General features: G+C 39.7%; 1 long non-coding RNA gene across 1 annotated transcript in view; it reads left to right on the forward strand.

Annotated features, from left to right (window-relative positions):
* LOC144193955 (uncharacterized) overlaps positions 1-2643 on the forward strand; it is a 10720-nt gene extending 8077 nt beyond the window's left edge. The window contains exons 2-3 of the long non-coding RNA XR_013325798.1: positions 2375-2412; positions 2487-2643. This is a non-coding gene — a long non-coding RNA (uncharacterized LOC144193955). The remainder of the gene's footprint in view (positions 1-2374; positions 2413-2486) is intronic.
* Positions 2644-11721: the final 9078 nt, after the last annotated feature.

Here is an 11721-nt window from a genome sequence, read left to right on the forward strand (position 1 = left end):
GGTATGCCCAGTCATCCCTTCAGCAAAAAGGCATGGTGGGGAATACATTGGCATGAAAATTTTGATCTGCAGGCATTTTATCTTGCAGAAAATCACACCAGTTACCAGCCTAATGTTTTTCGCATACCATGATGGATGACCCCCAGAGTTGTCATGCAGCAGCTTAATATTTCGCAGTTCCCCCAGCGGGTAGGGAGTAGCAGAGAGAAACATGTCAACAGCCCCCCTCTCAAACACAGTCTTTGTAGGATCTGTGAGATTCTGTGCATCACTTTGTCCCTCAGATCCAATCAGGGTCATTGTGACCTAAGGAGAAATACAAATCATTTATTTAGGAATACAGAAAAGCCCATACAAATTAAATTTAGCAAGCTGGAGACCATTGATTGTTTCAGTATTTATTTTCTTTATAAAGGTCACAAGCTTAGCTAAAGATAGGCAGGGTAAATCCTTAACCGTTTGCCAATCAATAGCAGGGCATGTACTATACTTGATAAATAATCTTTGTACTTGGAGCTGTGTATTAAACCCTTGATTACAGAACTGTAAGGAAGATACGGTAACGTAATGTGACCTAGTAAAGTAAATATATTTGAGGTTTCATGTTTCTATTGTACTTGATTTCTTCTTTATTATTTGCGATTTAAGGGCAATGAAAAACACCTGTGTGTCACGTAACCAAGGCTTACATTAGCAGATGTTCCCGCATTCTTGCGCTGTCCAGTTTGAACACTGATCAAGTAATTGTACTGTGCACACGGGTGGTTATCCTCCAGTAGAGTCATCTTCCTCTGACATTTGATTATTGTCATTGCAGTACAAATTTATGGAAAAGAAGAGGTTAGCATGTACACATGGAAGACTTTATACATAATCAGGGCTGCCAACTACCCCGGAATTTCAGGAGTTTCTCCGGAAATGCAATGCAAACTCTGGGACTCCAGACAACCTCCCTAAACTCTAGAAATCCCCCAAAATGTTCAATTACATTTTTTTGTTGAAGCAACTGTATTTGAAAATTATCAAACCATTGCTTAAAATTCACACCATTGCTAGTACATGCCTTCCGCCATCTTCATTCACCTGCACTGTAAACCGTAAGAATTCGCAAACACGAATGCATTGTAACTCATTTTATTTACAAGTTCTGACGAATGATTCATCTTGTGCGACTTCAGCGTGGAAACCGTCTCTAGAATGACAGACATTTGCACATTCCACAACATGCAAGTGTCAGGAGTAGCTTGGTTGCCCCTCCTGGCATGATGTCATGATTGTTATCAGCCGTGGCAATTAGGTGTTTGTTTTCCTGGCTATTTAAGCATTATGAGTTTGTTGAATGTTTGTCGGATCGTCTGGTTTGTTCGCCTGAGTTTTTACGTTTGTCATGCCGTTCTCTTGACGCCACGCCACGCTGCATTTTCATTTTTGTATTAGTAAGTTTTCAAGCCAAGTTGTTTATGTTAAGTTGCCAAGTTGTTATGTTATGTTTTTCCGTTAAGTAAACCAAACAACAAATGTTTAATTTTAATTGTCTTATGCTTATGTGACAGGGTGATGAAGTAAGTGAAGTTATAAATTAGTGCAGGTGTTAAGGTAAAAAGGGACTCACACAAAGCGTGCGCAAAGCACGCAGCTATGACGCGCGAAGCGTGCACGAAACACGTAGCTATGACGTAATGAGTACGCGCGAAATACGCAGCGATTACGTAATGGTCATAGACCTGTGTGTAGAATAAAAGCGGGGTAGTCAGACACTCCACTAAGTTGGCTTGAACATAACACAAAGGACCTGTCTGATTATTTCACCCGTCTTTTAAAGGCAAATACAATACCCCGTAAATTCAGGGGTACGACACTTATATTATTTTACATTTTATATTGATTGTGCGTAAATCGCATTCACCCTGGAAATATCCTAGAAATGGGGCAAGGGTACTCCTGAAATGGGGTCGACGGAGGTTGGCAGCTCTGCATATTGATTTATTTATAGGCATCTTTGGAAGGTTGTGATTTTTTATAGATGCAGAAACTCACTCTGGAGAGTGAACTGCGGTCAGCATAGCATGCCCATAGGAATGTGACCAGGTAGAGGCCAAAGAAGGCACAAAGCAGTGACAGCACCACGTAGTTATGAGACACAGTGCCAAACAACTCAGCAGTACGTGTTAAGTCCACATGGTTAGGCATCACAAAGAAGGAACCCCCAAAGAGAGTTAGGTGGTTGCAGAGACAATGAATTTGCCCTGGTGTGCTTTGCTTCCCAACCTGGATGCAAAAACAACATAACATGACATTTTAGCAGCCATGTGAAATTCTGACTCGAAAATCTAAGTCAATCTGTAATGACCTACAATTATATTTTCGTTTTTAGACTTTGAGAGAGTAAGGAACAAGAAAAATGGGTTCAAGGTAAACATTAGAAAGAAGACATTATCTCACAGATTGATTTCTGTATGTTTTATTATTATTATTTTTTTTTATAGGGAGGATTTGGCTGATAAAAACTCACCTGACAACCATCTGTACGCCATGCTTGTCCTTCTATGCTCCAGTACATGCACTTGGTAATAAAAGTAGTGATGGTAAGGGAAATGTCTGGCTCCCATGTTGAATTGAAGAGTTCACTGCTAATGTACCATGCCCCAGTTGAATACTGTATAATCTCTGGGGTTATGATCCATAGATAGCCATCTTTGGTAAGCAGACATATCAAATATGAAAGTGCATGATCAATAGCTTCACTGAATTTTTTACTTTAAAGCTGCATAATACATAGTTTGTGCTGGCAAGTAGAATTAATAACTCGCTCAATTTTCTTAGTGAAACCATAAACAGTTGCAATTAGATAAAAATGAAAAGTAGGTTAGTTTGGAAAATGTCTTTAGCAAGATCACCAAAATATTCCTCATAATGTCAGATATAGGATAAATTGATTTTACGGCTAAAAAATTAAAACAACAAGAGAACATTGTTTCAATTATATCTCTTCTAATGGACGTTTTGACAAAACCTGGGTATTCTTGACTTTTGGAATTGAACTGCTTCCATATATGTACATAATCTGTAAAACAATGTGAATGGAGCTAGTGTATTTGAAAAAATAAATGACTAAGTAACCATACAGTATACTAATTAACAAAAAAAAATGATAAAATGTACCTGAGTCCCTCTTAGTCATGCAAGCTATAGCTCACTATAGCTCAGGGGAAAGGAACCTATGGCTCAGGAGCCACCTGTGGCTCTTTTGATGAGTGCATCTAGCTCTTTGCTAACCTGTGAGCTAAAATATGGAAACCGCTGGTGACAGAACTGAGATACTACATCTAGAACTGCTTTAATCTTCTTTTTTTTTTCGCTGTAGACTCTTCTGGAATGCATCCACTCATTTGATTGGCAACAGCATAAGAATCTTTTAATTTCTTTTTCCACTTTTAAAGTGGTGAAATGAGAAAAAAAATTGAAAAGGTACTCATTTACATGTATATATTTTGACTTTTAAATTTGTAGTATGGCTCACTAGGAATAACATTGGAAAATATGAATTATTTGTGGCTCTCTTCATTCTAAAAGGTTCCCGACCCCTGCTATACCCGATGAAGCTTTTCCTCTTTGACAACAATCTGTTTGAGCAAAAGGAATGTCCTTCATTTTATCTGACACAAAAAAAATCAAGGAAAAAATACGGTTCAGCAACTACTCTTATGATTGGCAAGGTTGAGGAATGAAAAGCAGATGAAGATAGCCATTGAGCAAAATAAAAATAAAAATAAATAAAAAGAAAAGAAACAAAAGGAACAAAAGTTGAGATGACTTGCAATTAAATTCATTTCTAAGTTTTACTATTCAAAATATGACTTCACTTTTCACTGTCTGAATCTTGTGATAGAGAACACTAAAATAACTACTACTTTTTGTGATTTGTTGAGTTTTACAGTCAATGAAAAGAGCAAAGGTACCTTTTTGGCTCAGGATGGTGCTGTTGGCAAAATAACTGGAATTGGGAGGTGACCCTTCAGAGAGCGTAAGACGCAACGACATGTTTCCACTGGGCTGCACTCTGATTAAGATGGTCATAGTGGGGTCTGAGATATTGACTGTAGTCAATATCTTTGTGTTTTCTTCAAGTATGATAGTCTGGTTAATAACTTTCGGAGGCATAGGGCGAGGCATGAATATCTGTAAAAAAAGGAATGGCATACTTTATTATTACCTATGTTAAGGAGATTGTCTTTAGATATGAGTTTTATTGTTTTTGGAATGTGTCATTTGGAATGATTCATGGATAATCTAGATTGATTGTACAAAAGGTACTACATCTTTTTTTTCCTTATAATAACCATTTATATAACCTTTTTGTATTTAAACACACCCTAACCCTAACCTCTAAGCCCTAACAATTTTGTATTTAAACACACCCTAACCCTAACTCCTAACCCTAACTCCTAACCCTAACCCCTAACTCCTAATCCTAACCCTAACCCTAACCCTAACCCTAACCCTAACCCTAACCCTAACCCTAACCCTAACCCTAACCCTAACCCTATCCCTATCCCTATCCCTATCCCTACCCCTATCCCTATCCCTAACCATTATGTATTTAAACACACCCTAACCCTAACCATTTTGTATTTAAACACACCCTAACCCTAAACCTAACCATTTTGTATTTAAACACACCCTAACCCTAACCCTTACCCTAACCATTTTGCATTTAAACACACCCTAAACATAACCATAACAATAACCCTAACCCCTAACCCTTACCATTTTGTATTTAAACACACCCTAACCCTACCCCTAACCCTACCCCTAACCCTACCCCTAACCCTACCCCTAACCCTACCCCTAACCCTACCCCTAACCCTACCCCTAACCCTAGCCCTAACCCTAGCCCTAACCCTACCCCTAACCCTACCCCTAACCCTAACCCTACCCCTAACCCTACCCCTAACCCTACCCCTAACCCTACCCCTACCCCTATCCCTATTCCTAACCCTAACCATTTTGTATTTAATCACACCCTAACCCTAACCCTAACCCTAACCATTTTGTATTTAAAGATACCCTAACCCTAACCATTTTGTATTTAAACACACCCTAACCCCAACCCTAACCCTAACATTCTTCATTTAACTGCTAATTTTGATCAGTCCAATGGCTTAAATCAGTATTCCAGTGATAAATCCAGGATATTCTATCTGCCAGGACCTCTTGTTGTTGAGAATATTTGGAAATTCAGAGAGAGTCTCAGATAGACAAAAAAGAGTGCACGGTAAAAATCAGTTTTGCGGAGTAGGTAAGGCACATACCTCGATCATCTCTGTAAGATTGGTCAATTCGACATCGGAATTTCCATCAAATCAGTTTTGCGGAGTAGGTAAGGCACATACCTCGATCATCTCTGTAAGATTGGTCAATTCGACATCGGAATTTCCATCACTTAGTAAAAGGCTGCACACCTTTCCGGAGATGTTGTCGTCAGATGGATGGGGATTCAAAATGAAAGTGGCCATCTAATAGGCAAAACAATCATTAAAAGTGGCGCTCGCGTCAACAATAATGAAAAAACATGGATGCCAATGGCATGTGCAAACACCTGAGCGTGGATTTTATTGTACTGTCTAATATGACTTTGAAGAACAGAATATGAGGGCATTATGATGAACTCGCCATCTTCCACAGAGCCCAGGATGACATGACTGAGATCTTCAGGTTCGTGACTGAGTAGAAACAGTTAAAGCACAAATTCAATTTTTGTGTGCAAGTGCAATTCTCCTTTTATCTGAAGTTGATTATGAAAGTCAGAACCAACCTGCTGTGATAGATTGTACCCGTTGAGGACTTGATGACAATTCTCTCGGATGTCGCTGAACCCAGTAGGATTGAAATAGTCCGAAAAATGTCAATCACATCCTCAAAAAGAGACTGAGGGAGGCAACGAAACATACTTAACTCCAATAACAATCTCCCATCCAAACCCCCTACGCACTCTGAAACTTACTGTAGGGTTATTCCGAATATTACATTTGTTCATGGAGATTTCAAGGATGCCAATGCTGCTGGTGATGATGCGAGTCATTATGTCAATGTTCTCAACAGCAAATTCAGGTGTCAAATTTTTAGTACCTTTCAACAAGTACATAATAAAATTGTCCTGTAACAGAAAACAGGAGGTATTACATAAAGTATAAATTCCTATCTAGTAATTCAGATCCGCCCTGTGATTGGCTGGCCTCTGATTCAGGGTGTCCCCAAGCTTGGTCCCATAGTTGGCTGGGATAGCACCCCCTGCGACCTATATGTGACGATAAACAGTTTGGAAATGGAGTAGGTTCCAGGTAATAGGAAAGAAACAAACAAAACAAAAAATATGGTTTTAGTCAAACATTCAATTTTGGAGGTTGGGAATGTTTAGGCTATATGTGAAGAGTTAGACCAATTTACTAATTATTAGGGGGATAATAATGCTCCTTTCAGGTGTGTGCAAATAGTCATCCAACTTGGGAAGTGTCTTGCAATCATTGTCGAACTATAAAAGAACATTTCATGTTTCCATTTTCAGGTACAACTGCATCCTTATTTCTTAATAGAATGCATCAACATGTGCTTTGTACAATGTTGTTTTTATTCCATCCATTCATTTTCATTACTGTATATCCTCACAGGAGGTACTAGAGCAGCCATGTCCAAAGTCCGGCCCACGGGCCAATTAAGGCCCGTGGACAAATTTTTACCGGCCCGTGGCGTCTATCATGAAATCAATAATACACGGCCCGCCAGCACTGTTGACCACAGTATAAAATACATGAGTTCATTATTTTTTTGTGATGGTCAAAATCACAGTTTGAATATGCAGTGATCATTGTTTTGTTTTCAGCACTGTTCCTACAGTGAGCATATAATAGTGAATAATATGTGATGTTTCACATGAACTTAGATATCCTTGATAGTTTTCTTAATTTTTTGTGGTTTGTCATTTCGGTAAAAACCTAAATGTAAAAAAAAATGTAAAAGTTAAAGTATGCCATTTGTAATTTAAAAAAATCCCAAAAGGTTAATTTGTATTTAAGGTTAATGGTTCAAAGAATGAATCCAAAAGTTTGGACACCCCTGTACTAGAGCCTATCCCAGCAACTATTCGTACCTCGCAGGGGACCCCCCCCCCCCCCCCCCCCTATAAATGGGTGGCCAAGTAGACGGACAACTGTTACCACTCACTTGCATATCTAAGGGCAATTTAGAGTGTTCAACCAAATCCTGGATTTTTGGGGATGTGGGAGGAAACTGGAAAACTCACACAAGCCCAAATAAATCCGTATCTAAGGGCAAACTACTGTAGTAATTTTTTTGAAGGAAGTTTCCTGAAGGGAGGTGCCTAGAAAGAGAAGCAAAAATCGTAGTATTATTAGTATTGAGGCACGTTTATTGGGTTGTTGGTAGAAGTTATAGGAGGTTCTTCATGTGCAAGTACATCAATTGTTTTTAAAGATAAGTGTTGGAAATTTGTTGCATGTCTAAAAATGTGGGAAGCACATCCTTAGATTTTTCTGAAAGTGGCCCAAATGTTTGGAAATCCCAATCTTAAGTGGTTATGCACATATTTCCTTTTGCTGGACGGTAAGTCACTAGTCTGTCACGGGTAATTCGTGCAAGGTATGTATTATATACGGAGAAACAAAAGAAAATAATGTGTTGATGTAAAGCTGAACAAAGCAGGTGTGAACGAGAAAAATAAATGGCATCGGTGGTGCTCACCCTGCTTTCATCTGTTGGTTCTCCTGGCTCTGTTTCCATTCGCATAATTTCATTGTCTGCTTCCTTTGACAAGTAAATCATAAATGAGAGCACAAGACAACATTTGAAAACTTTTACATTTTAAATTAGAGTTGTTTAACCCTTCCAGGGACAATGGCCACTACAAACATTTCACTATAACCGTTTAGGGAGCAATTTACAACTTTTGATCACTGAAAAGCTTACACACACATGTTATATCATTTGATTGAATTATAAATACATTCGTTCTATGAATAAATCAATTATATTGAAATGAATTAAATAGAAATGTAATATAGTAATTATTTCCCTAATATTCTTAAATTTATTTTTTTTGTCATTGTATTTAAGATTACATGCCATTGATAGGCGTCTAATTCATTTAAACTGCGAGGATTTTCCCAGAATGCTCATCTTTTAAAGCCAGGTACGATGTTAGACGCCCCAATCTACATAGACTGAGAGGGGGTGAATGAACCTTCATTGGCCCCTTCTCAGTTAAATTGGGTTGGATCACTAATACTGTCCATGGTAACTGTTACGGCTGGCAGCCTGGACACACACTATGTAGGAGGTGTGTGCTTTCTTTTCTTTACAGGTACCTGCAGCTGTGGCTCCACCCCCTGTGACAAATCCCTGCCCAGGCCAACACAGCTGTAATTAATTCCCCAATCATCCCTCCTCCAATCAAGATTCACTTCCGGCCCTTATTTGAACCCTTTTCATATGTCAGCTTGCCCTTGAAGCCTTGATGCCTTGCTGAGTTTCAGGTTTGTGAGTACGTTACTCCCTGTTATATTTTGTATGTGTTGTTAATGATTTTTGGGTTGCATAGGGGGTCTTGAGATAAGTTTAGACACCCCGGGGTATACATATAGTTTGTGCATTTAGACACATAGTTATTCCCCTGTCTAGATTTTATTACATCAGTTTAACAGTGGCATCATTCGGTCTTATTTCCTGTATTTTGTGGGTGTTCATGTCTGTCTGGGAGGGGGTTTTACCGTGTTTATTTGAGGGTGCCACTCTCATATCTCGTGCTTCCCCTATGTTATCCCGTAGTCTGTTTTCTGGACTTTATTGTAAATAAAATATAACTAAGTCCACTACCCCAGGGGGAGTTGTAACAGTAACCAATGAGCAAACTCACCCATAAGAGGTTTCCAATGTTATGAATATGGGGAGCCATTGGGTGTTCACTCCTTTTATATCCTGGAAAAGGGGGTCACGCAATAAAGATACAGTTTACGTATCTATTTTTTCTGTTCGAGTTTTGCCGACTTTTTGCGCAGCCTCACTCACGCAATCTGGACGTTGAAGCCTTCTGTAACCAGAAACAAAAGCATCTTATAATTATATATTGTGACTTAACTTCTTACTGGCAGCATAGTAAATCAAAGTCTCACCCATGAGATGTGCGGTTGCTCCAAACCTGTTCAGATTTATATTAAAAAAACAGATAAAAATGATAAAACAAAGGTTTTTGGATAGGAAAGTTTACCCAACTAGGATGACATTTATAAAACTCCATAATAATAAGAAGAAACTTACTGTAGGCGCAGTGGAAGCCTCGTTTCTGGTCGCAAGCTGACGATACGACAAGCTGAAAAGGATTCTGCTTTACATACACGCAGCCCGCAGCATCTTTGGAAGTAACAATATACTCAGATACTTAAGCATGCACACAGACACTTTCCATTATTGTCAGCCATTATGTACCCTTTGTTGGCAATAACAAAGGCCAAACATTTTCTGTAACTCTTCCCAAGCTTCTTCACGATTCCTCCATGGATATCTCCTCTAGAGCAGTGGTGTTTTAGGGCTGTCTTTGGGAAACATGGTTCTTCACTTTCTCCCCCTCCCCCCATGTTCTCCATCACCCTGCACAGTTGACCCTCACTACTTGAAGCCCTCTAACTTCTTGACATCTTGTCCATTTAGCTTCCCATGGTGTACATCTAATTTACACAGATTTATTCCATTTTACACCCCTGCTCATCCTAATTCCTTCTAAAGCAGACTTCCACTTCTCTAACTTCTCTTCTACCTGGTCCTACTTCAGATCACAATATCATCTTATATAACATATTCCAAGTAACTTTCCGTCTCATCTCATCTCTCATTCTATCCAATACCATGGCAAACAAAAAGGGGCACAGAGCTGACCCCTGGTGCAATTCCACCCCAAAACCACCAATCTCATTTCTCACTAATACTGCACACTTTACTGCTGTAGTACAACTATCATACATTTCCTGCAGTTCCTCTCTAGGTGCCCTGTGATAGGCTTTCTCGATATCTACATGGACGCAATGCACCTTCGTCTGATAACAGCTTTATCCTCACAAGGTTTGCGGGAGGTGCTTGAGCCAATCCCAGGGCACGAGGAGACAGACAGCAATTCATGCTCACACTCCTATTTAGCTGCAATTTATAGTGTCCAACCAGTCTACCATATGTCTTTGGAATATGGGAGGGAACCGGAATACCCGGAGGAAACCCACAAAGAAGGGCTTGGGTCTGGGAACAAATCCTCAATCTCAGAACTGAGAAGCCCACCCATTAAACAAACAGTCGCTCACCAGGCTACTCTTCTCAATTATTAATACAAATATATTCTGTATGTCTTAATTTCATATGAAGGTGTTATTTAGGGCTACTGTCATGTTTTCCAAACTTCTTCAGAGTATGTCTATTTGATTGAATTTTCCGTGACCGGACGTTTGGTCGCTGGTCTTTTGGTCGCCGGTCTTTTGGTCGCCGGTCTTTTGGTCGCCGGTCTTTTGGTCGCTGGTCTTTTGGTCGCCGGTCTTTTGGTCGCCGGTCTTTTGGTCGCCGGTCTTTTGGTCGCCGGTCTTTTGGTCGCTGGTCTTTTGGTCGCCGGTCTTTTGGTCGCCGGTCTTTTGGTCGCCGGTCTTTTGGTCGCCGGTCTTTTGGTCGCCGGTCTTTTGGTCGCCGGTCTTTTGGTCGCCGGTCTTTTGGTCGCCGGTCTTTTGGTCGCTGGTCTTTTGGTCGCTGGTCTTTTGGTCGCCGGTCAAATGTACTTAAATATTAAACGGTACTTAGATATTAAACTCTCTCTCATGAATATAATTTTGAGGGCTGGTTTTAACAGTCAACTCTTTGTCACCATTTGACCGGCGACCAAAAGACCGGGGACCAAACATCCGAGCACCGAAATTTCATAGATATAAAGACTTTTATGGTCTTTTGTAGTATTTCTATAACAATACTGTATCTTATGTTCACAATATCTTGATTTATTATTATTATTTTGTTGACAAAGAGAAGCCCAAAAATGTTCCATCCTCACCTGTTGAGGCATCCAGATTATCTCCTCGAACTCTCCGGCCCAGCCACCAAGTCAGGTTACTTGAGTTTATTTTTCTGGTGATGTTGTTGAGAAACCTTTTGATGACATCATCAAACAATCTTGGAAATTCTCGTCCTCGCACTTCACAGCTTCTATTTGCTTGCGGCCATGATTTGGATTCCAGCCCAATCTCATAACAAACATATTTCAAAAGCAATTCACACTGGGAAGACCGTCTTTCAGCCTGACACGCTTCAGCCGTTTCAGATAAATATCCTGCAGCAATACACAAAATGACAACAACCTTGGTAAACATATTTACTTTTTATATTTTACTTAGCTAAGACATGGAACTGCTAAGAGAGAGAGGCTGAAACAGCAAATGGTCATCTCTGCTGAGATCATGTAAATCAGAGCGCTTTCTCCAGGAAAAACTCATGCATGTGTTCTTAATACATTAGGAAAATTACAGCAGACACCCAAACAAGATGCAAAATGAAAGTGCTATCACTATTTTCCACCAGTGTGAATTTTCATGCATTTGTCCTGCAATTTGCTGGCGACCAGTCCCGCCCGGTGATAGTTCCTCCTCACAATCTGAGATAGTCTGATTTATTACATCGACTGAA

The sequence above is a fragment of the Stigmatopora nigra genome, chromosome 3, assembly GCF_051989575.1.
Source record: "Stigmatopora nigra isolate UIUO_SnigA chromosome 3, RoL_Snig_1.1, whole genome shotgun sequence".
Classification (NCBI taxonomy): domain Eukaryota; kingdom Metazoa; phylum Chordata; class Actinopteri; order Syngnathiformes; family Syngnathidae; genus Stigmatopora; species Stigmatopora nigra.